We start from the raw sequence: 24,747 nt of genomic DNA, 5'->3' as shown, positions 1-24,747 counted from the left end.
AGCTGAGGAAACATGGACTAGCCTATGAAAAAGCTTATGAAAAAGCACTGCCATCCTGGAAATACACAAGAAAAACTACACTGAAATTACAGAGGAAAAAAATACTAGCTTGTATCAGGTACAGCAATTATTCTTAAATACTACAGGTCTGCAGATTCACATCTGTTCTGCTGCATTTTTCTTTGTCTTTAAAACAAGAGAATAGCAATAATCTTACTATATAATTATCTTCTTTCCCTTCAACAAATGTTGATTTTTTTTTTTAATTGCAGGTAAAAAGACAAAGCTCAGCCATTTAGGCAAAATAGCTTAGAATTAATTTCCTATTTTAAAACACTAGCAAACAGTAATAAGCTTCTCTACAAAAGTTTCCAGAGACTAACATCTCTTCGTCCTTGTTATGATACCACAAATATCATCAGAGAAAGAAAATTCTTCTCACTGTACTTAGGACACAAGTGGTAGAATTAAGGAGAATTTCTTATCAGGAGAAGTTTGGAAGCAGTTTTTGTACTTTTTAATGTAGGAAATTAGGGAGGACAGTTGTAAATCATATCTCCAAATTCGGCCATTTCATGAAGTTGCGCGGTTGCTCATGAGAGCAGACTGCAAGAGTAAGTCCTCAAATGACTTCAGCTACCCTATCGTAAAAAACCACTATTTCTAGATAGCAAAGGATGCTCTTGTCAGTGAAAGAAAAGCTGCAGCTGGAAAAAAATTTCCCTGTAGGAAGGTTCAGAGAAACGACTGTAACAACAGTTGACTAGAAAATCAGAAATGTATTTTGGTGAAGAAAAATCTCCATTGCCTGGGATCATAAAGCAGCTGAACCCCAACCCTGGTTGCTTCCTTGGTTTACATATTCCCAGTGTGTCACTGTATGTCATTTTGATCCACTATAAATTTTGCACTGCCTGTCCTTATGAGTTTATTAACTTCAAATCCTGTAGCAGTCAGGGTTGTATGAATAATTGGGTTTAGAAACAAAATTGGTGGCTGACCAAAATAAAACAAAATATAAGCCAAAAAAATGTTTTCTTTTTTATAAGAAAATGTTTGGTTTGGGCTCAGTTTTAGTGAAAACAGAGATGCTCCTGGATAACTCCCACCCTGTCTCAGGTGGGTCCTTCCCAGTTTTCTCTTTCGGATGCATCTCTGCTCCATATAAAGTAGGGAGAAACAGCCAGCGGCACCACTGACAGCCCTAATCCTGAGGCAGTGAAGTCTCTCATTCGCTCTGACCCTATAAATGCAGAGACATCTTACGGAAAGCGGAACAGCTTTACCGGCAGAGATTGACAGAGGCTGTCTGGTGCTCACAGCGCGTTGCCGAGAGGTGTGAGATCTCCCTTCACATCCCATCACAGACCCACATGGAGCAACCACCTCCGTCTGGCTGTTTGGGGTTTTTTATGAATGGCACTGAAACTGCCTTTTTGTTAGAGATGGTTTTGCTCAACCCACCGGTGTCCACAGTATCCACACCAACTTCTAGAAGTCTAAGGCCAGGCAAGGAGGCATCGGCTTGCTCTGCAGCATGAAAGTCAAATTTCTAACCTGCCTCCTTGCAGCAAGAGCATAGAGATGTGAGCTCAGCACAGCAGGTAGAAAAGCTGAACATCAACCAACCCCAAACCTCTAACAAAAGCTAATAAGGCCTGGAGAAACTCTGATGTGGGGCTGGCAATGTTGTCCGAGTTTTTGTCTAAGGGGAAGTAATAGTCTTGTAGACCGAGATGCTCAGCGTCACGGAGGGACCGGGTGAATTTTACTTGGTGAGAGGGTGGACTACCGAGGAGCAAATCCTTTCATAATGGCTCGTAACGCTGAGCTGGGCTTGAGCAAAAACAGTGTTTGTTTTCATGTCTTGTGATAAAATAAAAGACCTACTGGTCCATGTCAAACCTTCAAAATTAGTGAAAAGGGAAAAAAAACCCAAAACCCTAAAAAAGGGGATTAGAAACTGCAGTCCTTCAGCAATATTGCCTAAAGCTATTTGGAAGTTACACTTGTAACTAATCAATGACTGCAAACAACTTTCTCCTTAATAAGAATGATGAGCTCAGGAGAGCTAAAAATAACACTCAGCTATTTTAAATCTGAATTTTCACTTTAAAATGCCATTACCGAAAGTCAGCATCACACAGACCAGAGCAAAATCTTCACACGGTCTAACAACTTGATGAGTCTTTTAATGAATGACCAAGTCTACTGTTCGCTAGAAATTAAATCTTCCTTTTAATGTTTGGCTTTTCTTGAAGCAGTGGAGATGAGACTTAAAATAACAACAAAAAAAAAAAGGCAGAGCAGAAAAAATCTGGGAAACATGAGTAAGAGAAAAACTACTGGATAGTTTACTGCTTTTAATTCACAGTGAAGTATTTATAGATGCTAAGGGTCACTGGTAGTCTCACTAGTAAACAACAGCAGCTGGTTGAAACTGTACCTCTAGAATTTCATTCATTTTACTGCTGACAAATAAACTCAGTGAATCAATGCCAATGTAATATAGTGTCTGCACAGAAGCATTTAAAAAAACCCCAGTTTTAAACACCCCAATTCTCTGGACTCACAAAGGGAAAATGCCATTAAGAGCAGATCTGACCTCATCCGCATCACCTGGATTTAACTCCCTCTATATTTAAAGGCTTTCTGGTAGCCAGTTTTCTGCCTTGCAGTTGTTTTGGTTTTTTAAAGCAGTCACAAAAATATATATTTCTGCCTGTATTTTTTGTATTAGAATTAAACCACCAACATTACTGACTGTTCCCTCCTTGCTTACTCACTAGTATCTCCTAATAACCTGCGCTCATGACCTCACCGTCTCCCTCACACCCGAATTAGCAGCACAACGTTATCTGATAGGGAATCTCACATTTCATTATTGAATAGGTTTGTGTTCATCATCCACTACAGCCACTTGCAGTAAGGCCTCAACCGCAGTGATACAGTCCCTTCTGGAAGCACTTAGCCTCTCAACAGTGAAAAAAACCCTGTAACGTACATCTGAAGCACAAATATGTGAGTAAACAAGTAGTGAGACCAGCGGCTGCCACCACTGCCGTGCACATAGCTGAAGCATGTGAAGACGATGGCTTTATAAATATGGGATGCCTTTCTCTGATGTTGATGCTCATGGGGTTTTCTAAAAATGACCTGCAGCTTAAAGCACTTGTTTTCAGATGCAGAAGAAAAATAACCATTAGAGAGTCCCTCTCCAATGTAATTTTCTTGCTAGAGTTAGGTTTTTCATACATATGTGTGCACATGTGTATATATGACACAAGATAAACTAAAAATAAAAAAAAAAAAGTTATTTATACAGCTTGAATCAGTTACTAAAAAGCAGAAACCTCCTTTGTGTGGCTGTATCACCACCTCCGTGAGAAGCAGTGGCGTGAGTCTGACCACCACATAGATCCTCACTCAGCTCAGGGAAATCCGATCCAGCAGTCTGGCATCGCCTGAGCCCATCACAGGAGGCTTTCCTCTGGAAGCAGCTTCCCTGCATCAAATCACAGCATTGCATGGTAGGAAAGCATCTACCCCTAAGATGCTGAGCAAATGGATACGTTTCTTTCACAGGAGAAAAAAAAAAGATGCTTCTGTGTATGTGAATAAATGGTATGCGAATGAAGGTCAGATTACAGATTGGGTTTGCAGTCTTCCAAGGCGCAGAGCACTGAAAGGGTTTCCCAGGATGCCCCCCAGACCAACCCATCCCGTGCCCGCAACACCGCTAGTTTGAGGCTGCCATACATGTGGTTTGGCAGGAGGCAGAGTGCTGCCAGAAAGCTTGGCACAAGGAAAATCACACGAGAAAGTGGCACAACAGCACGGTGCCGCACGTGCCCCGGCAGCTCTGACCTCTCTGCCTCGCTCCCCAGTGGTGCAAGGAGCAATCTTGCTTTTATAGACATCAGTTTCTGGAAAAGTCTGGCAGCTTCCCATCTTCTCGTGCAAACCACTTTTTGTGGTTTGGAATATTTTTTTTCCTTGTTTTGTTTTTATCCTGCCCTTCCCAGAGCTTATACGTTGACACATGAACTCAAGGTTTGACAGCCTACCAACTCATGCCGGGCTCTGCCCAAGCAAGTGGGCACAAATAAATTGCTTTTACAGGCATATGTAAGGCTGGGGTGGTGTATGGGGTACACCTGCGCAATTTGGGCCACCCCTCTAGCCCCTCTCTTGGGTAAATTTGGCAGAAAGCAGGCAGGGAGCAACAAGGGTGCAGTGAGCTTAAAGGCAGCCATATGGCGACCGGTCCCCACCGCCGAACAGGCGACAGGACCCGATGGGCGCAGAGGGAATCAGCGTCACGCTACAGATTATTCCCTGGCTCGCAGGATTTTAGGCTGCTAGACCATGCTGTGTCTGGTATTACTAAGCTGCTCCTGAGCTGGCCCGAGGTCAGAGGGTGCACCAGCTTCTCAGCTGTCCTGGCAGCAAGCAGCAACCAGTATGGAGCAAGCACCAGCTCTGCACCACTAACAACCAGCACAGGGTCTTCCCAAAACATCATCTAAATTAAGTGACCAAGGGCAGAACCCTGAAAACCACTCTTGGGTAGCCAGATGTGAGTACCAAAACGGAGCCAGTGCTGAGCAATCATTACCTAGCCCAAATATTGCCCCAGCTACCTTTTGAAAGCATACACGTAAAATAAATAAACTAAAATTATTCTCAATTCCTTCCTTTCTCCCTCTCCCCTGTAAAAAGAGAAGCCCCAGGTCAGGGACCAGCAGTGCCCACACAGCAGCCCTAAATGCAGGGCATTAGGCTGCTCACAGGAAATGTGGTATAGATGTATTTTTAAGAGAATGTACCATTTTTTGATCACACAGACCTGCTAAAGACACAGATTTGCTGCACAATGACTCAAATACACTTTATGAGATTTTAGTGCATGTGTTGGAGGTTCACTGCTTGTGCATGGGGTCCTGAGCTTGACACCGTGATTTGACCGCAGTCGCTTGATTGAGGTACAAGAAAAAGAACCTGGGATCCTCTTTATATATTCTCTCCCTGTGATGCAAGACAAAACCAACATTAGCATCTTTTCTGTTATGAATTAGCCCCTCTTAAAATATAGCTGACTTGGCATGATGGTTTTCATAGAATCACAGAGTGGTTTGGTTTGGAAGGGACCTTGAAAAATCAAGCTAGTTCCAACCCGCCTGCCATGGGCAGGGACATCTTTCACTAGATCAGGTTGCTCAAAGCCCCGCCAACCTAGCCACAAATATTTTCCTCATAGCAATGGTCCTGCATGGGATCTGATGCAGCTTTATGAGTCAGATATGCATATTAGATAGGATAGCACATATCAACAAGACCATATGCCATATGCGCATTACTTATTTATTTGTTTATTTATTTACAAGGTATAGCATGTGCTGGAAGCTCTCTGGCCTGCACCCTCCCCCTGGAGAAACACCCATCACAGCCTCTGGTGTGCTTTTCCTGAAAAGGCTGAATGGCTGTAGCTCATCCTTACTTTTATTGACCTTTCTGCCACTTTACTGCCTCTGATATTTTCCTCTCCCTTGTCTTGCTTCCCCTCCTACGGCTACTTTTTCAGCATCTTCTCAAAGAGAGATGATGAGCAGGGGAGGCTCTTCAGAGCCTGAATCCAGGGGGACCAGAGGGGACCAAGAGCAGATCACAGGCAGCCACCGCGGCTCAAGCCTGAGCTCACAGGCTCGGTGCTTCCCAATAATTAGAGAGGGAAGAGCTGTAGCCACAGAGCTGGGGTACGGGACGGCTCATGCGTAGGCAACCCACGGTCTGCGTGCACAGCAGCCAGGTGTGTGTTTCAACTTATGCTAAGGAAGACTTGAGCTCAAGGACTCTCATTTTTTTATTTCCCACTGTGCCTAACCCCAGCAAGGTGAGTGCTGACTTCTCATGTTTACAAGGGAAAAAAGACAACAGAAATACAAATGGCCACTTGTGGGATGCTTCAAAGCTACCAGACTCTGCTTTTATATGGAAAATACAGAAAAGAAGACAGGTTGAAAGAGGACGATAAATGGAAAGTAGCAAATACGGGAGCAGGGAAAGAAAAGGAAACAGAAGTTGGGAGAAGGTGGTAGAGAGCAGAGCATGAACTACAGCTAGGTGAAATACTCTCTGAATCTGTCAGTGCAGTGGGCAAGGCTGCGAATTTGAGAGAAGTTACTGGAGACTGCTGAAAGTGCAGGACTGCATGCGACAAGAAAGTAAATTTGTTGTTAAAAGTAGCTACCAAGAACGTGAAAAGCTGGAAGCTAGTGGGGCATCTGCAGCTTGTGCCTCACGGCTTCACAGCAACAGGGCAGCAGGAGAGGAAAAAGAGGAAAATGCTGGTTAAGGATGACTGCGAAGGGGAAATTATATTAAGGAAAAAGGAGAAAAATAGACCCAGATGCTTAAGTCACAGAATATGCAGGAAAGAAACCTACAGCATGGAATAAAACAGTGATCAGAGAATGAGATCAGAAAAGAAAGAGTGCTAAAACACCCAAGTCCAAGAAGTGGCCACTTTCAAAGAAGAGAAAACTCATTCAGATTTGAAGGTCAGGTCAAGGCCAAAGAGTAAAACCAGAAGACAACAAGGAGGAAACAGCATAGTGAAAATCAGCAGAAAGCTGGGAGGGTAAGTGATGCCAATGGACAAAGTCACATGAAAATGAGAGGGAAGAGGAACCAAGCATGGTGCTGAGGAAGAGGAGAAATGGGATGCGGAAAGCAAGCAGCAGTAAGAGCTTCTGAACAGAGCAAGAACTAGAGAGACACAGATGCTCACCAACATCTGCACACAGCACAAACCTCAGCCTGTGCTGGAGAAATATTTCATTGTTCCAGAAGAGAGAATTTCTTCTGGCACCTGATATTATTTCCTTCCCTTCTGAATACAGAATAGAAGCACTTTTAAATAGGATTTAAACCTAGCAGTAGAAAGTGTTAATATTTATATAACTAAGTGGCCTTAAGCCAACGGAAAAACTATACACCGAAAAATGTGTGATTATCTGATGTTTGATAAAGATATTAGAGGTTACCAAGTTTTTTAAATGACTTTATGTCATTAAGTAATGATTCTTCCAAAACCAATGAGGAGCAGACATTAGCTGAGGGCGTTAATTAGCATGGCTTTCTTTGAAGTATAGAAAAATCCTGTGGTCCACCTTCCAGAATTGGCCGTGGGTACTTACAGACTAGCCTGCACACAGGTAGTGGCTCCGGTGGCAACTGGCAAGTTCGCAGCAAAACCCAGCCAGGCTCGTTGGAAACTGGACAAGCAGCAAGCCTACTTTTAGTTCTTGAACTAGACTGCATTTCCCAAAATGCCTGTATCATCCAAGAACCTCGAAGAAGAGACCAGGATCTAGAGCAAATTGCTATGGCAGCAACATGAGCTTGCAAGCCTATGGGAACAAGAGGAAAAATATCTATCTTCCTTAGTTTCTGGGAAAATAAAAAAGCTAAATACAGCAAAGGAAAAGAAAGAATGAGGATGTAGATAGAAGAATAGGTAGGAAAAATCTTGCCACAAAATTTTTTTTCTTTTTAAGATTTTTTTTTTTTCTTATTAATTGATGCGATTTGGATGAAAAGGCTCTCAACGTGGCTGTGGATATCCCTCCTCATCTACTGAGTAAACTCAAGCCCCTCCATGCAGAGGATCACCAAAATGTTTTGCAGGAAGGGAAGCACGAAGTGCTTTGCCCGGAGGGACTGGGGCTACAGCTCCAAGTCAGAACCCCTGGCTCCGGCATTGTGTTTCCTTGTCACACTGCTCCGCTCCGCTAGCAGCTGAGTATAATGCACTAAAATCCTAATCTCTAAAGCACTGTGTGCCAGTGCTTCAGAGATCAGCATTTCAGTCGATTTTACTTTGCTGCTGCCATCACACACAAGAGAGCAGCACAGCAGGGGAAAAGCAACACAATATGCAGAGACAGAGAGGCACACACAGCCAGGGAGGGGTGGGGGGCAAGAGCATGGTAATGTGATATAAAGGGGTGGGAACAATAAAAGAGAGAAATGGGGGAAAATAGGACTACCGTGCATGAATTGGAACCTTAGGCCCTCTCCTTCCCAGCAACCCTAACAGCAGGATGTCTCCAGCCACAATAAATCCGCTGTTTTCCGAGTGAGGATTTGAGTGACCTGCAGAATTTTTTCTATTTCTTTCCTTGAAAAGGGAAAGATTAGGAAATCTCCACTACAACCCTCCTGTGCATCTGAGTGTTTGTGAATATTTTAAGCTGACTTCCCTCCTGCCTCTATTATGTGCTTTAAAATTAAAAGCAAAATGATATTGCAGTAACTGGAAGAGCTGAAATCTGACCCAGTACTACCTGAGTGCAGGCTACACTGTCCCCTAGACCCAGTCTGGTACAGTGCACACAGGGACACAAACACTCGACTGACTGAGCGAAGCACTTCCAAGTTCAAGACAGAATGGTCACAGCTAAAGGAAAAAAACAACCCCGCTAAAAAATAAAACAAATGCTACAACCAAACACTAAAAACAGTCAAGAGGATCAAAATTAACTGGGCAGTAATTTTAATATTACAGAGTTGATGGCATGTTAACTATTGATAACTGCTCAGGGCAAACACTCGTTGTCATCAATCAGAAGAGCATTGTAATTTAAGAAAGTATTTTGGCCTGTCGACTTTGACAGCACCTTAATGTCTTTGCTAAACGGGTAAGGGCAATCTACGTCACCAAAATCTACTTCACGGTACCTGTGTCAGGCTAGAGTACCGTTACATAGGATTAGTGTTATACACTGATAATGCTCTTTGGAGTGAAAGCTGATTGAACTTTGTCCCTTAAGAGCGTTTAGACAGTCTAGTGGTCTGCTAACCCACATGGGTTTGCCCATGGTTCTTCCATTACAAACAGGCAGAGAGCATCACAGTCTCCTGAGCCTCTTCTGCACACTCCTCCTCATCCTCACTTACCTGTCACATAGGTAGGGAAATACTCATCATCCTCACCCCAGAAGCTATTTAGTCACTGATTTGGAAGTCACTGTGTAAACTCTTTATTGGCCGATGTCCCTTTTGAGTAACACTGCAGAAGGGGAAGCTTACATTACCTTTTCTATTTGGGTGTTTTGACAGATGTGCTCTTGCAGATTTAGTGGCTGTGGTTTAATACATTATTGCTCTGGCCTTCTGCAAAGGTTACTGTTCTCAGATCAACAGCGGCCAAATGGGATGTGTGTCTCTGCCTCAGCAACCACAGCAACTGCTAGCAATGGTGGGCTTGCATTAACATATCGACTACAGAGCGCGGGAACTGAGATACTGATACGGTAGCTGCTGCACGAGCAGAAATTACTATAGAGATGCATGGTGAAAACATCTGAAAAGCTGTGCAGCAAGGTGCATCAAAACCCAGCCGCCAGGTGGGAAGCCAGAATTTCTGGAGGAAAGTTGGTTTACGGAGTTCCTACCTCTCCCCAACCTCTAGTGTCTTGTTCCCATCCTTGCACGTCACTGTATTTTCCCTCAGTTTGAGCTGTTGCAACCATCTGTGGGGTCATCCTGCAAAGCAGTGAACTGACGCAGGTAGAGAAAAACCCACCACTCCTCCCCATGCTGAATGATTATTTTTAGCCCAGACCAGTTGATAATCCGGTTCATGGCATATCTCTCCAACTACCGCATCAGCACAACTGAAGAGGCAGCCTAAAAAGGCTGCAGGGCAAATGAATATACAGAAAAAGGGTGAAGTCTTCAAACCACTGCTGCTGCCGAGGCTTTTGGACTGCAAATCGTAGCTTGAATGGTACCCCTAAACTGCCAAATAATCCATTATCCAATAATAATTGCAACAATCCAATACAGAATTCCAAAATTTCCTCAACTGCTGGTGCTCTTCATTCCATGTAAATGTTTGTGAGATCAAGACTATAGCCAGTGGTGGAGACAGTAAGCACAAACCGAGATGACCTTAGAGTGAAAGAATTAGCCAGCAGTCTAACGCTGAAGGAGACGGATTTACATTTGAAGGCGTCTCACTCATGGTATATATGTCACTCCTTCCTTGCGGCCCCCCCTTCCCCCCAAAGTCACTGGAAAACGAAACAAAACACAAAAATATTCGAAGAGGAGAAGAAGTTAAAAGTGGAACTAAACCAAACCAAAAGTAAATAAAAATGTTTTACCTGACTCCCCTGGGCATGGAACGGCAGGCCTTGCAATAATGAGAGTGAGGAATGAAATTTTAAAATGAATGCAAGTGGGAGAAACTGCAGAGAAATCTGAGACAGTTTCACTGTTATTTATCCCAGACAAAGCATACATGCTCAGCTCTGAGCAATCCATGGCACGGGAATGGCACCAGGATGGAGCTCCGACACAACTAATCTTCCTTTTCTATTCCCTTCTGTGCTTTTGAGGAGGAAAGGGGAGAGAAAGCAATTTAGTGTAGCGATGCAACTTATTTACTTCTCTGTACCTGCTCAGATATGTTGGCTGAAATATATTTTGGGAGGTGCAAGAAGGAAGGAAAGAGAAAGGGAATTACACGAGTAGAAAGAAGACAAAATTGCAAGACAGACCTCCAAATGTTGGCACTGCCCAGTGGCTCACGCAAGCGGCATCCATATGGCCAACAGCACGCCAGCAAATTACACGGGTTACCCAAGACTTACTGTGCCTGAACTGTTTAAGCTCTGGCTCATTTTAACACAATGGAAATGCTCAAATGAGCAGCTTAGATGGCAGGTCTAACGGGGCACTGTGTGCCTGGCCTGATTTACCACCACAAAAAGTCAGCCCACTCCACAACCAGGGCCCCAACTCCTTCTGCCGAGATGGGATGCACACAAGCAGTTGGGTAATTCAGCTTACAGCACGGCCGCGCACACGGGCATCCTCAGCCTTTCCAGCTGGGGGTACGGAGGGAGGCTTTGGGCCACCCTCCACTCCCAGCTCAGATCCCTTTGACTGCTGTCCTGGTTTCAGCTGGGATAGAGTTAATTTTCTTCCTAATAGCTGGCATAGTGCTGTGTTTTGGATTTAGAATGAGAAGAATGTTGGTAACACACTGATGTTTCAGTTGTTGCTGAGCAGTGTTTATACCAAGTCAAGGACTTTTCAGCTTCTCGTGACCAGCCAGCAAGAAGGCCGGAGGGACGCAAGAAGCTGGGAGGGGACACAGCTGGAACAGCTGACCCCAACTAGCCAAAGGGATATTCCATACCATAGGACGTCATGCTCAGTGTATAAACTGGGGGGAGCTGGCTGGGAGGGGCAGATCGCTGGTCAGGCATCCGTCAGCGGGTGGTGAGCAATTGCATTGTGCATCACTTGTCTTTTCTTGGGTTTTATTTCTCTCTCTTTTTGTTATTGTCCTTTTTATTACAATTATTATTACTCTACTCCCACAAGGTTTGGGTTTGGTTTTTTTCCAGTTCTCTCCCCCATCCCACCGGGGCGGGGGTTAGGAGTGAGTGGCTGCGTGGTGGTTAGTTGTTGGCTGGGGTTAAACCAGGACAACTGCAAAGGGAAGAAGGGGACAGAGAAGAGGGGAACGTTTACTAGCAAGTACTGGCTAATTTCTCCCCTCATTCTCTAAAGCTTTTTCCTTGTCCCTAATGAAACCTAAATGGTATTACAAAGGCAGAGATGGTCTCTTCAGTTAAGAAAACACCAAAACCTACCAACTTTCGACTGCTTTATAACCCCCTCATTAGAGCTGATACATCAACATTTACATGACAGAACCTTTTTTATTAGAAGCAAACTGTTCTTAAAATACATTAACAACCGTCACCTACATACTCAGTGGCTCTTTGTAGTTTGCCTAACACTTCAGAATGTGTTAAAATCACACATAAAAGTTATAGTAGCCTAACGCACAGGAAATAAGAGTCTTTTAAAGGTTTAATTCAACCACTAATGGATTTTCTCCCAAGTTAGGAAACATTTATATATTCCTGATTTACTGCAGGTGTGGTAACTGAATTTGGAGTTACACATACCAGCTGCAAGCAAATCAAGGAAAAGGCTTCATAAATCAGTTTAAGGCACTGTAGGCTTCATGGTGCTTGGACTGAGACAGAATTTCCCCACACAAGCACACAAAACAAATGGGAGTTTATAATTTTCTCTGTCACAGCTCATAACTTTTAAAGGTTAGAAATCAAGTCACCACCACAGTGGAATTTCATACATTTGAATGGGATGGACATACGGCATCCCAGAAAATGATTTATATCATCCCCTCTTCACACAACAAAAGAATGAAAAATGCAATGGTTGTGACAAAGGCATTGACTAATTGCATTATTTGGTAAATACCTTCCCTTGAAATTTCTCTGGATAGATCAAGATTTTTGACTTTCTCTTTGTTTTACAGAGACTGTTCTCCAGCAACTATTCTGCCTTTTTAGATGAATCTTCCAACGCACACTGCATTTTGCAGGTTTTTTTTCAACAAGTTGCACTGGCTCAGCGTCAGACATTGTAAGACAAGAAGCCACAGTGACTTTATCCAAGAAATATGAGATGGCAGAGATCCAGTATGCCCAGCACTCAAGGTGAAAGAACAGCATGAAAAAAGATTCACAAATTAATTGTCAATTATGGAAGACTGCCGGAGTGAATACGAGATGCATGCATGGGATAATTTACCCAGGCACCTGCACGACTAAGCTGTGGATAGTGCTGAAGCAATTACTCTATTTTTAAAAAGAATGAGATATCATCGTCAAAAAAGGACATAAAAAAGAGGAGCAAGCTTAAGTATTTCCATACACATAAATTCAGCAGAGTTAAGCACCGAAGACCCAAACAGACGATGGTCCTCTGGAAGAAGGCGGGGGTCAGAGTACCCGACTGAAGGAAGCTACCTGTAAGGAAGGGAAATGAATTACTCATACAGTTTTTCCACTGCATGCAGGCAACCAAAAGGATGCTGTCGTACCTGTACCTACAATATGGGCATCCTGTGGTAGGAGGTGGAATGTACTAAGAATTTCCCATCCCGTGTCGCAGGAAAGTCACCAGGCAGCGAGGATGTCCACCTTCTCTGATGCAGGTGGTTCTGACAAAGAGCCTGGGAGTGCTCCATATCCAATTCCCTGGACACGCTGTGCAAACTCTGGATTCTTCCTGAACAAACCAGCAAACCACTTCTTGGCATGTGAGACTCAAGGATGACACAGCAAATTCACTTTTTTGTCTGCGTTCACGCGCCTCCTTGGTCCTAGCTGCCATTGGTATGCCACAGGAGTCCGGGAAGAATAAGAGATTAGAGTCAGCAAAGCAGCTGCTCCTCCTGGCTCTTTGAATAGAGGGAAAACAGCTTTTGCCCAATGCATGGGGAGTGATATCATCAAGTTAGCAAGCCAAGAACAGAAGAGATACATCAGAGAGGAAACAGGAACAAGAGCTTCCCCTTACAAAGCAAACAGGCGTGCTTTTTTAGAGCAGTATCTTTGCCTAAAAAACCTCTCACAAGGTACCCCACGGGAGGTTCAGACCATTTTCAAATGCTGGAAGAAAAACAGTCCTGGGGTTAGAGTGGTAACCTGGATCTAGGGAGACCCACTTCAGTTCTTTGCTCTGCCAAGCGTTCTTGCATGACCTTAGGCAAAAACACTGAAGCTGTAGTTAGCGGATACCTTGGCTTCAAAAGCAAAGTCAGCCTAAGAAGTTCTTGCCTTCCCCCTGCCTGCCTTTTGCTGCCTCCACACTTGCGCTGCCCTCAGAGCCCGCAAGCACTACCCTGTAAACCAAATTACTGAACAGAGAGATATTAAAAGCAAGTTTTTTGTTGTATTTTGGGGGGAGGATGGTAACTTTGCATTGGACTGCTTAAAGGATCCATAATCAATCAGCTGCAGCAGCAAAACTGCAGGAGAAGAGGGGAGGATGGGGAAGCCCATGGTGGCACAGGGGCTGGAATAAGCAACCAGGAGGAAGGCTGCAAAGCCAACGTGCTGTCCAAGCCAGGTGGAATAACCTCCTCGGTGGTGCCAGATGCACTCGGACAGCATTAGCTGCTGCTGTTTGAGACGGCTGTGGCTTCCTCTCCCCAGCTCCTTCCCCAGCCCCCTTTGCAGGGATGGCTGCCCTCCTAGCAAGGGCGGCAGAAGGGAAACGTACATCGGCACTTCACCTGATGCTGTTTGGAGGAAGAAACAGCCAGGAATTTGCTTAAGCTAGCACCACCACCAAATGTAATGCATTGTGTAACCTCCTCCCTAAACCCTGGACTCGCAGGCATTATCGCCTAGCTGGGGATGGCAGCACCACTGACACTTCTGGGCTGCTGCGAGGATAAAGAGTAAAGGTGCCGAGACACCCCAGGTAAATGGGGGCCACGGGGAGACTGACAACAGAAAGCAGCAGCCAGTCTCATTTTGGTAAGCTCCAATTTTAAAAGCTGACACGCAAATCTCTGCTTACCCTACATAATATGAACATTCTCTTACAAACCCCGGCTCCTGATTAACTCAGTACATCACTTGCCAGTGCTATCTGAATGAGCCTGGGAGCCCAATTAGCAGCAGATGCAGCACTAACACTCCTCACCTGCTGTGCTTACCAGTCTTCAGATCAGGAAGGGAAGGGAATATATCAAAGACTTGCGGAGGGAAGGAAGCTTAGAAAAGGGCTCAGAAAGGATGAGGGAAATAGATGTCTGCAACTGCTCCTCAGGCAAAGAAGCAGAGCCCTACACAAAAGGGAAAACATATGGGCCTAGGGAAAACATTGCTACCGATCATGAAAAACACCCAAAGGGCTGCTCCAGCACCCTGGGAGCGCAGCGCAGGGTGTTGCCAGGAGTGCTGCCGCGGCTCAGGGGACCTCCTGGCCTTCCCTGAATCCTGGGGAGCTCTGCCACATGCAGAGCTTCTCTCTGCATACTTTGGTACATCAGGACGGGCACCTAGGTCATCCCACCTTTTCCAGGAGTTCTCCTTGACCTGCCAGTGTGTTTCTTTAGCACCCCGAACAATAAGGAAGGAGCCTCTCAAACCTGCAGCTGCAATACTAATACAACCTGGACGGGAGCCACTTTACTAAACTCTTCTGAACTCCCAAACTCCACAGCTGCCTCCAAGCTTTACCTCTGAACCTCTATACCAATGAACTGACTGCTTTTGCCCATCAAACCATCTGTCAGCTTCTGCACTTCAACTGCTAGCGCTGTTTTGAAACAACAAGAAAAAAGAACATCATGTGCCAGTTCAGATTTTTGGTCAGAGGAGCAGAGAACCTGTCTTTGGGAGGAGGTCCTAAAATAAGGGTTAGGAGTAGATAGACATGAATGGCTGAAGCTTTGAGATGTTAGGAAAAGTGGATTTAATGCTCTATTTAATGCTATAATTTTCTATCCACCAGCAGAAGGCAGCTGCATACTCATTCTAAGAAGTCTAAATCTTTCCACTGTGTTGGGCAAGGAAGAGTCCAGGCATGCCATGTAAACCGGTGGCCAATTTTGCAGTAACTTCTACATGTCCATCTTCTCTAAACTTCAGCTGTCCCAGCAGTAAAAGGATAATGGATTTTTTTTTTTTGGAATAGTAAATGTATCTTTTACATATATAGCAGTCACATATTTGGTGAACCATTTGTGTTGCTATCTTCAAGACAGTCATTCTGGCTGTAGGATATAGTAACAGAAATACTTTGAAAGAATAGTCTTATTCAAGGTATAGTCAAACAGACAATCTAGGATCCCATTTCTGTATATTTTTACTGGTGTCTAGATAGTGAATGAGTGGCCTCCAGTGACTGTTGAGCAGCCCACAAGCACCGCCTGCACATCACCCACTGGCTTGACAGCAGTCTCGGTGGAAAGATATCACCCAGCCTGAGCCAACTGGGTTGTGCAACACAGAAAAGCTTCCTGCAGTTACTGACAGTAGTTTCTGTAAAAAGTCCTTCAGTATCCCAAAGATGTCAGAAACAGCCAACATTTCCAAACAATGCTCCCGACAGAAACACTATTAAATAGATGGTTTTGTTTTTTACAGATGCATTCCCTTATCTTTGAAATGGGAATGATGATGCATTTTCAGAAAGAGGAAATTAATCTCTCTTTCACTGGGCTTTACAACTGTATTTCCCTTTCACATGTTTACTACTCATCTACAGCATGAGAAACTACTGGTACACATAGACAGAGCGAGCCGTCAGTGGTGACCACGCCACCATAGTGAGACAATCGAAACCATGTCTGAATTCCACCCTTGCAGGTCATGTACACAGATGAGAGGCAGAAACACAGATGCAAAAGACCAGAAGCAAACAAACGCTGGAAGAGATTTTTAGCCAATGCAACAAAGAAGTTTTAAAATTACTTTTCTAATCTAGCCTCTCAAAGCAGAAGGAAGACTGAAATCATGCAAGAATTTTAATTAAACTGAAAAGTGAAAGAAAAAAAATCTGTCCTTAACGCTGAAAATAAAGGAGAAGAGCTGAGGTAGTAGCCTGCTCTTCAGTTCTCTAGAGGACAAATAATAAAGCAGTGTACAGCAGGTCCAGCCCCAGGTCTACCATGGGACCTCTGGTCAGTTCCTGGCCATTACAGGAGCCCCAAGACCTGGCAACTCCTCCTCTTTCCCAAGGGCATGCTGTACTTTGGCTTTTAGTCTTCATGTTCCTCCAGAGTATTGGGATAAATTTAGTAGCTAGTAGTATGGAGCAAGGGACAGAGAGTGGACATTTGCGGGCATCTCTGGACCGCATGTGTAAGACAGCTGCTGCCTGACCTCGCAGAGAACTCAGTCTACATGGCGTCTTGTGATCTTACATTTCTTGGCATACCTGTCACGTACCTGAGAAGTCTGTCATTTTTTAAATCCTATCCACCAAGTACCATTTCATTTTTATGGCATGACAAGATGCATAAGCATCTGTGAAGTGAATTCCCTCCAGTTCAGCAGGTATCATCATTGTGCCGTGCATCCATCCTAGACCATTAGCTTTAGCTGGAAGAGAAGGAGCTGCGATTTCAAAAGACATAAGTAGGCTAGTCGTCCTTGGTAAGAGTCCAAACCAACCTGCTCCTTTTGCTCTTGGACATCCTGGTACATTTTTCTTGACCCAGCACCATGATCACATTTATTCAATATAATTTGTGTTACTACAAGGTATGTGTGGGTCTGAGGAACGAGTACTGGAAAAACAGATTTCACAGATCTGGCATTCAAATTGTGTTGGATATGCTCCTACATACACATTCTATACGACAGTGAACATTCAGATTAAGTTCCATAAAAATATCTCTTTTTAAGACAAGCAATCACAATGGTCCAAAGCTTGTAGCATGATGAAGTATTCTGAGTTAAAAGGAATTTGGGTCATGAAACTCTGAGGAGGAAAATTTTCTTTCACAGGACCTACCCTCCGCTGCTTTTGATTCAAAAGCAGAGAAGTGCTTTTGGTGTGTTCCCCAAATGGTCTTTTCAAAACTGATCCTCCCCTTCCCTCCCCTGCTTTTGCAGAGGGTAAAGGTGTTGCCCTCATGACTGTCCAGCACGCACCTGCACCAAGGTTAGTTCCTGCCTAGTCAAACACATATCCTGATCTCCTCAGTACAGATACGGCTTTAACAGACGAAAACCACAGATCAAACCCCTCTTTTGGCAAGTAACCTCATTCCCTGTACTACAGGGATTGCAACACCCAGGCATTACCAATAACTAAAACCATTTCTCCTGGCCAACAGCAGGCAGCTTTCATTGAGTCAACATCTCAAATTCACATGGTTTCACTTCACTGGGTAGATGGTACAAACATGGATGACCTGGGCAGCCAGCAGAAATGCCACGGCCACCCAACCTTGGCCAGCACCAGCAGTACACAAAATCAGAACACAGCAGCAGAGAGGCTCACTTAATATCAAATTAAAGCCTGCGTGTGATGGATCACAGTTGCCTGTTCTTGACTCTTGGGACTGCTAGGAGGATTGGGTTGTGGAGTGCTCTGAAAGCATGAAGTGTGACATTACTTGACAAAATCAAAAGGTGTGAATAATATATGCATATTCTTCTACCCCCAAAGAAAAAGCTAGTGTATTATAAACTGTAAATAAATAAGACACAAAGCCAAGAGCACCCAAAAATATACAGATTAATATAGCTGAGCCGTGACTTTACAGCTGCAACTTGGGATTTTATACGTTATTTGGGGTTTTCTGTTCTTCGTTCCTCATGTGGCAGCGGGGGGAAGGGGGGAAGGAATGAGCTCTAAAGAGGACTGACAGAAACATAGAAAAAAAATGAACTGTAAGATCCATTTGCACTTGGCTTGTTGTTTGTTGGTTTTTTTAATCAGAGGGGGAAAAAGACCCAATTACTGTGCTGAAATGAAAGATTCACTCCAGATAGTCATTGACACTTGTCAGATTGCACTTTATAGCTTTCCTTCATGACCACCAGTACAATAAGCACCCAGTGTTTGACTTTCAGTGCAAACATTTCAAAACATCAAGTACACAAAAACAATCTGCACAGAGTATCTTCGTAATAGTCCCTAAATGTCCTCCAATGTTATTCAAAGAATGAGAAAAATGTTTGTTCCAGGATACGTAAAAAAGTGGAAAATTTGATGTGATGCTACTTCAGATTAAAACCAAGCAATTTCATTTTATGCTTTATATGCTCTCCAATCCCACTAAGTATAATTATAGACGTCTGTCTACTTGCAAATCTCTCCGTACAATGGAAAAAGGAATACAATTTTTAGTTGTCCAAATTACAAGAGACTGTAATACACAAAAGCAATAAACACAGGTTCTGCCAGCAATCAGATAACACTTATCGTAAACAATAGCTTTTGCTATTTATTTGAAACAGGTTCAGCTGCTACAACTTAAGATTTGGTTATTCTTGTTTTTGTGTTGGATTTCCAGCAGGTGGTGAGGACATGATAGAAGTGTTTAACCACAAGAGATTTCAAAAAGGGACTAGTACTGCATTGCATAAGACATATAACAGTGATTTATTTTGCAAAATCAGTTTTCCATCTCTCAGTGGCCTCTACTAGTTTGTAGAGGCTACTTCTGAAACTTTCTTCTCGTCTCTCAGCTCTCCCAGCACCACATACAGCTTGATGCCACATAAAAGGTGATCCATATTCAGAAGTGACTCCAAACTTCAACAGTTCTGTGTGCCGGTTTCTTATGCGAGTTAGAAATTGTACAATGCACTGAAGTAAATGTTAATCACACATACAAGCCCAGAAAAGATGGACTAGATTTCCTGCAACAGTATTCAGAGGGGCGTGATTTATTGCAGCTCTGGAAAGCAGGGAAGGAGCCCTCAGAAGTCTTAACATCCTGCTTTGAATAAGTACCACACCACGAAAATGCCGCACAACACCACTGTGTGAATATTGTATCAAAACAGCGATCCCAGCATGTGCTCAGTCAACAAGACAGGGATGTATATGCAATGAGGATGCAGACTTAGGAAGAACCTCAAAGGCTGGGTGGGACAGGGTAGTCCCCTCCATGGATCCTACCTCCTGAGAGAGACAATGGTTCCACCTTGCTCCATGCCCCTGGGTTCTCTTACCCATCTCCTCGCTCCTGGCATCCCCAAAGGCTGAGCTCACCCATGTGGGACACAGAAAAATGCTTTACAGACTCTCCAAATGAGTAACTGTTTTCTGTCCCATCTTCCCAGTCTCAGGGAGACCAGATCCAACAGATCCACTGATAGTTTCCGTGAAGACAAGGAATGTTTTAACATTAACATTGGTGGCCCAGGATTTGACACTGATGAAGCCACAGAAAAATTACTGCAATCTAAAGTTATCTCTCTCCCTTCAGGTATACATCACTTTGAGTTGTAAGATACTTAAGGTTTGTACTTTGTTTATTTTCCTAAAGCAGATTAGCAAGAAAATGGAAGGTTAACAGAACATTAAGGTTGAGAATTTAAATGAACTAGTTAGGAAAAACAAGGCTGTAATTCTCATAACCACTCTACGTCAACCATCTTGCACATATTCAGAATTCAATGTTGTTGTAGAAGCTGGGAAATTTATGTTGCAGTATACCTGTAATATGCCAGAGTCGCATTTATTGCAGAAACTTTTAATTTCCTAACTTGTACATTAAATTCCCAATATAGTCTCATGCTAACTCTCTTCTGTTGGTGGTGGGGTTTTTTAAACACTCATTTCCCAGGCTTTAAAAATAAACGAATGAAACAGTGTTTGAATACTGAAATAAATGCAGATGACTCTTGCCAATTTCTTCATACAATTTACAGACTAAATATATCAATCCACCTCACACCTATACCTTTAGAATCAATTACTGAAATAACCATATTTAGCATGCAGAATCCAACAGCACATGTAATTGGAGCCTCGCACATCAAAAGTTTAGAGAAGCCTTATGGATGTGGGACTAGAACTTCAACAACCTAACAGAGTTACTTCAAACAGCTCAAAAAGGCACAATATAGTTAAGGTTCAGGGTGGGAGAAGAGGACTTCAAAGTCTTAAAAACTGCTCCCAGGGGGATCTGGTTTATGTTGTATCAGTCTTCCTCTCCACCCTTCCAAAAACCCCTCCTCACAGCCACGACTAATACAACTCCATTTGACAAATTTCTTCTGTAACTAAGTAAATAAAAGTCTGTGGGCCAAGAACACAGTAGCAGTGGTCCCAGCCAAGATGCCACCTACACCTGCTTGAGAACCACTTGGTGCCTTTGGTGGCCATAGCTTTGACTTGAGTTTTTCCCATCCGACTTGAACAGAGCCCCTTTCTGTATGATGCACTTAGCAAGGAACTTCTACCATGACTAAAACTTCTTGACCCTCCTGCAAATGGCCAGCAAAATTCAGTTAAAAATACTCCTTCTTCTACCAACTCAGTAAGCAGGCTTTCTTCAGCAAGTCAACAAACGCACTTATTTACCACAAACCATTTCTACCCTGACTTGTGTCAGCAAGGGGAGAGAAAGCACCGCGGTTCCCCCCGCCGAGGCTGCCTTTGGGTCAGCATCCTTGCCAGTACAGCCCGAGTCAGCAGTCCTACACACGGATTTCTTAAGTTCACGTTTGTTTCAGGGAGGGAAAGATGCATTGAAAGAGGGATCGAGGACAAACACGAGAACTCAGAGCTGACATGACCCAGCTAACAACTTCAAAGCTTTGTCCTTCCAAAATTGGAACTGAGGAACAAAACTACTTAAAACTATTATTCTTCTGCCCAAAATTTGCAAGCTAGTCCAAACAGCAAGAGAAGGATGACCATCTCACCTCTTGCAAGAACATATTTCAGAAATGGAAGCTAGTAAGTGACACAAGTTTTTATTTTTGCAGTCTCGAGATGTAGAGCAGATCCCAAATGCCATTTAACATTGCCACAGTCGTTCATAGTTCAGCCCATCTTTGACAGAGGCTGAACCTTCAAAATGGCTGCTGCAGCTCATCCTGGTAGATGTATTACACTTTCCCAGACCAAAGTTTAACAATCCCGAAATAGCTAGCAAATGTTGGTACGGACACTGAGGAAGGGCAATCTGGGTCGTCTTCTCCTCACAAAACTATGCTGAAGTCTGGCCACACTCCAGGAATGCACATTTCTCTGCAGACGGCCAGAGCAACATTTAACAGTGGGAACCATAAAAGACTTCTACTGCTGATTATGTATATTATGATTTTTAGTTATTTAATTTTTTTAAGAGGGTGGGCTTCTCCCCTCTCCCTCTTTTTTTTTTTTTTTTTTTTTTTTTAACCTATTTAAAGGTAGTCACCGCATGGTTATATTTCCCCTTCCAGCATTTATTTAGCTTTAAGCTACCTCAGGCCAAAATTATTTTATCTGTTCAATATATTACAGTCTGGTACACTGCAGAGCAGACTAAATTACTGCCAGAGTACTATGTAAATCAAACCCACATGTTAAGTAAAACAGTAATGCAATGCAATGAGTGCCTGTCCACAATCATTCAGCTATAGGTGTCACTCCCACTTTTAACATATGAATAGATGAAAATTCCCTCAAAGCAACAGAATCTTAATTCTCCCCCCAGATTCAAATGTATGCATTAAGGAAACACTTCAAACATCAATATCTTTTTCTCCTAAGGCACACTTCTTGTCTATAATTAGTTTCCATTGGTCAAGTGGTTTTGCTTCTATGTACCAGGCTATAGTAATGTTTTAAGTGATGCTCTGTGATTCATCCTACACTAATATGATTTTTTTCCCCATAACCCAGAATAAGAAGGAATGGAGAGAAAAAGGAGAGAAGGAAAAAAAAAAAAGATTGCCTGCAATCATACTGTTACACTGTGCACAGTTTATGGCTGGCACACATCCAGTTTGCGGTTGCGATAAGAAATGTGTAATCCTATTATACGGAGAGGAGTCAGAATGTACAAATAGGTCCTGGAAATAGGAACTTCTCCTGTAAGATTATTCTTTTCGCCATAATAGTTCTGCAAGTAGGTCTAGACGGTACCTCTTTGCTATTCTCCCCACTGCTAATGGAAAGCCAACTGTCAAAACAATTTGCCACACAGGAGCTGGGATTTTTGCAGAAGACAAAAAGAAGTGGTGCTGTATGTTCACATACAACAGTAACGTTAATTAGAACAATGACTATGAGTCCTCGCAGCCTGGCACGTGAAGAGTGTATCGCGTTGTATAAAGAGAGCCCGGTTTGCCCCAACACTGCCACATTCTGTGAGGTTGTCAAATCCTGCACACTAAGAAGTTTTTAAGAAACGTTAACTGCTTACCGGCGACAAAAGCTGGTTCTCATGGCATTTTGCGTCGCTGTTTCCTTAATAAGACAATACAGAAACCATTTCCCAAGCACAGGGTTATTGGGCTGCTAAAAGCACATTCTAGGAGTGAAAGTAGAACACCAAACACCACCTACCATGTAAGTCAGCATCCCCATGGAGTTAAATTCCTGGATAATTCCAACCCAATTATCTATTTTTCTCACTTCCTTCACATGACAACACTGCATTACTGTGGTTACGATTCAAAAAAGTGGCTATGCATTCCACGACTTCCCCCATGTGCATAAGTGCTTTTGGCTTAAGTGAGGTAAGTTAAAACACAGGACAGTGCTCTCTTGAGAAGACAGTCATTTCTGCATAAGGACCCTTGCAGCAGGGTGGTGATGAGATCCAGGCCAGGAGCGGTTACAGTCCCAGTGAACCAGGTCACCGCTTAACCTTACTGCTGTCTGACCAAAGACTAAGTTCCTCAGAGTGAAGGGCTTTTAAAGCACAAAATATTAAGAAAGAAGGGCTTTTTCCTAGGAAAAAGAATAAATAAAACAACCCACTTACAAGCACGTCATGCAGGAGTAAAGGACATGGTCATACGATTGAAAGGTAAATATAAGCACCATAAATTAGCTCAAGCAGCAGCAAGGTATGCTCGCTTATTATGAACCCCATCAGACTGTGGCTAGAGGATTATCAGCTTTTGAACAATCTGGTTTGGTATATTTGTATACACCAAGCTAGACTGGCTATAATTGCATGACACTGCAATTACTTCTGTGACTGAACACAGACATACTCAGTAAGTACCAACAATTGCCTTTAGCATCCTGTTTTCCAACTTGCTGCAGCAGCAGAGCTCACAGGTAGGAAATATAATTCTCTTCAGGGTAGAAAAGGGAATCGGTGATGGGAAAGGAAAAAACCAAAAAAGGCAACATAAATAGTTCTGTTAAAATCAGATACTCTACACTTACAGGTGTATATAGAGACAGTGACTAAATGGTGTCCTAGGTCAGAGGAGTACACACACATTTCCATTAAGCTCAGCAGGAGGATATGTGTGTGTGTGAACCAGAATTTAAACATACTAAATAAGGTTAAAAAACCAACACACCTTAGTTAAGTAGTACTCTGCCATTAAGATCACTGAACTCTGGATTTTCCCAACTACTCTATGATCCAAGCATCAGGTCACACGGAGACTGAGGGCAGCCTCACGTCGGGCTGGATGAGGTGCCTGCCAACCTGAGCAGTTCTGTGAGTCTCTGATAATTAAATAATATTTATTTCTTGCAAAAAAGGTTGAATGTCACAAGTTCTAAGTGTAAAATAACAGTGAGGGAATCAGATTAAAATGATTCTGTTGAGTTAAAGTGGGCAGCAACACATGTATTGCAATCCAATTAGCAAAGAAGCTTTTCCACATGTTGTTAAAGTGCCTTTTGCACCAAACTACCTTCACCTGACCTGACAAGCGGCATATTATCTGTTGTAGCTGGACTCTGTTGCAGATTAATTAAAACAGCAGAAGAAAGAGATGGAAGGGAACTGTATGAAAACTGCATAATTTTCCTATTTATACGAACCTAGCATGTTAATATGAATCTAGCAGTTTGCAAAATCCCCCAGTAACAGGAAAGTGATGAGTAATTGAAAGTAGTGACAGACAACAAAAGCAATCAGAAATCAGCCCCTTAAAAGAAAACAAGAAACAACGTGGAACTTGTTAAAAATATAATACGGATTCTCTATTTCTTCTGTGAGTTTTAGGGGTTTGTTGTTTGGGGTTTTTTTCCAGCTGCTTCTCACTACAGTTAGTGTTGTCATTAGAGAAAGCAGCAGAAGACACTGTTGTGCGTGCATGCAGACACAAATCCCCAGCGATTATTCTGCGAACAAAAGCAACAACATAGCTGCACTGTGTGTGGCAGGGCAGGCCATTTAATCAAAATAGCCTATTGGAGGGGGGGGGGGGGGGGTTTCAAAATTTTTTTTGGGGGGTGACCCAAGGT

This window comes from Haliaeetus leucocephalus, unplaced genomic scaffold (genome assembly GCF_000737465.1).
Source record: "Haliaeetus leucocephalus isolate CR32 unplaced genomic scaffold, Haliaeetus_leucocephalus-4.0 Scaffold964, whole genome shotgun sequence".
In the NCBI taxonomy this organism is placed as follows: Eukaryota; Metazoa; Chordata; class Aves; order Accipitriformes; family Accipitridae; genus Haliaeetus; species Haliaeetus leucocephalus.
The sequence above is the reverse complement of the archived record's forward strand: the minus strand, read 5'-3'. Positions refer to the sequence as shown.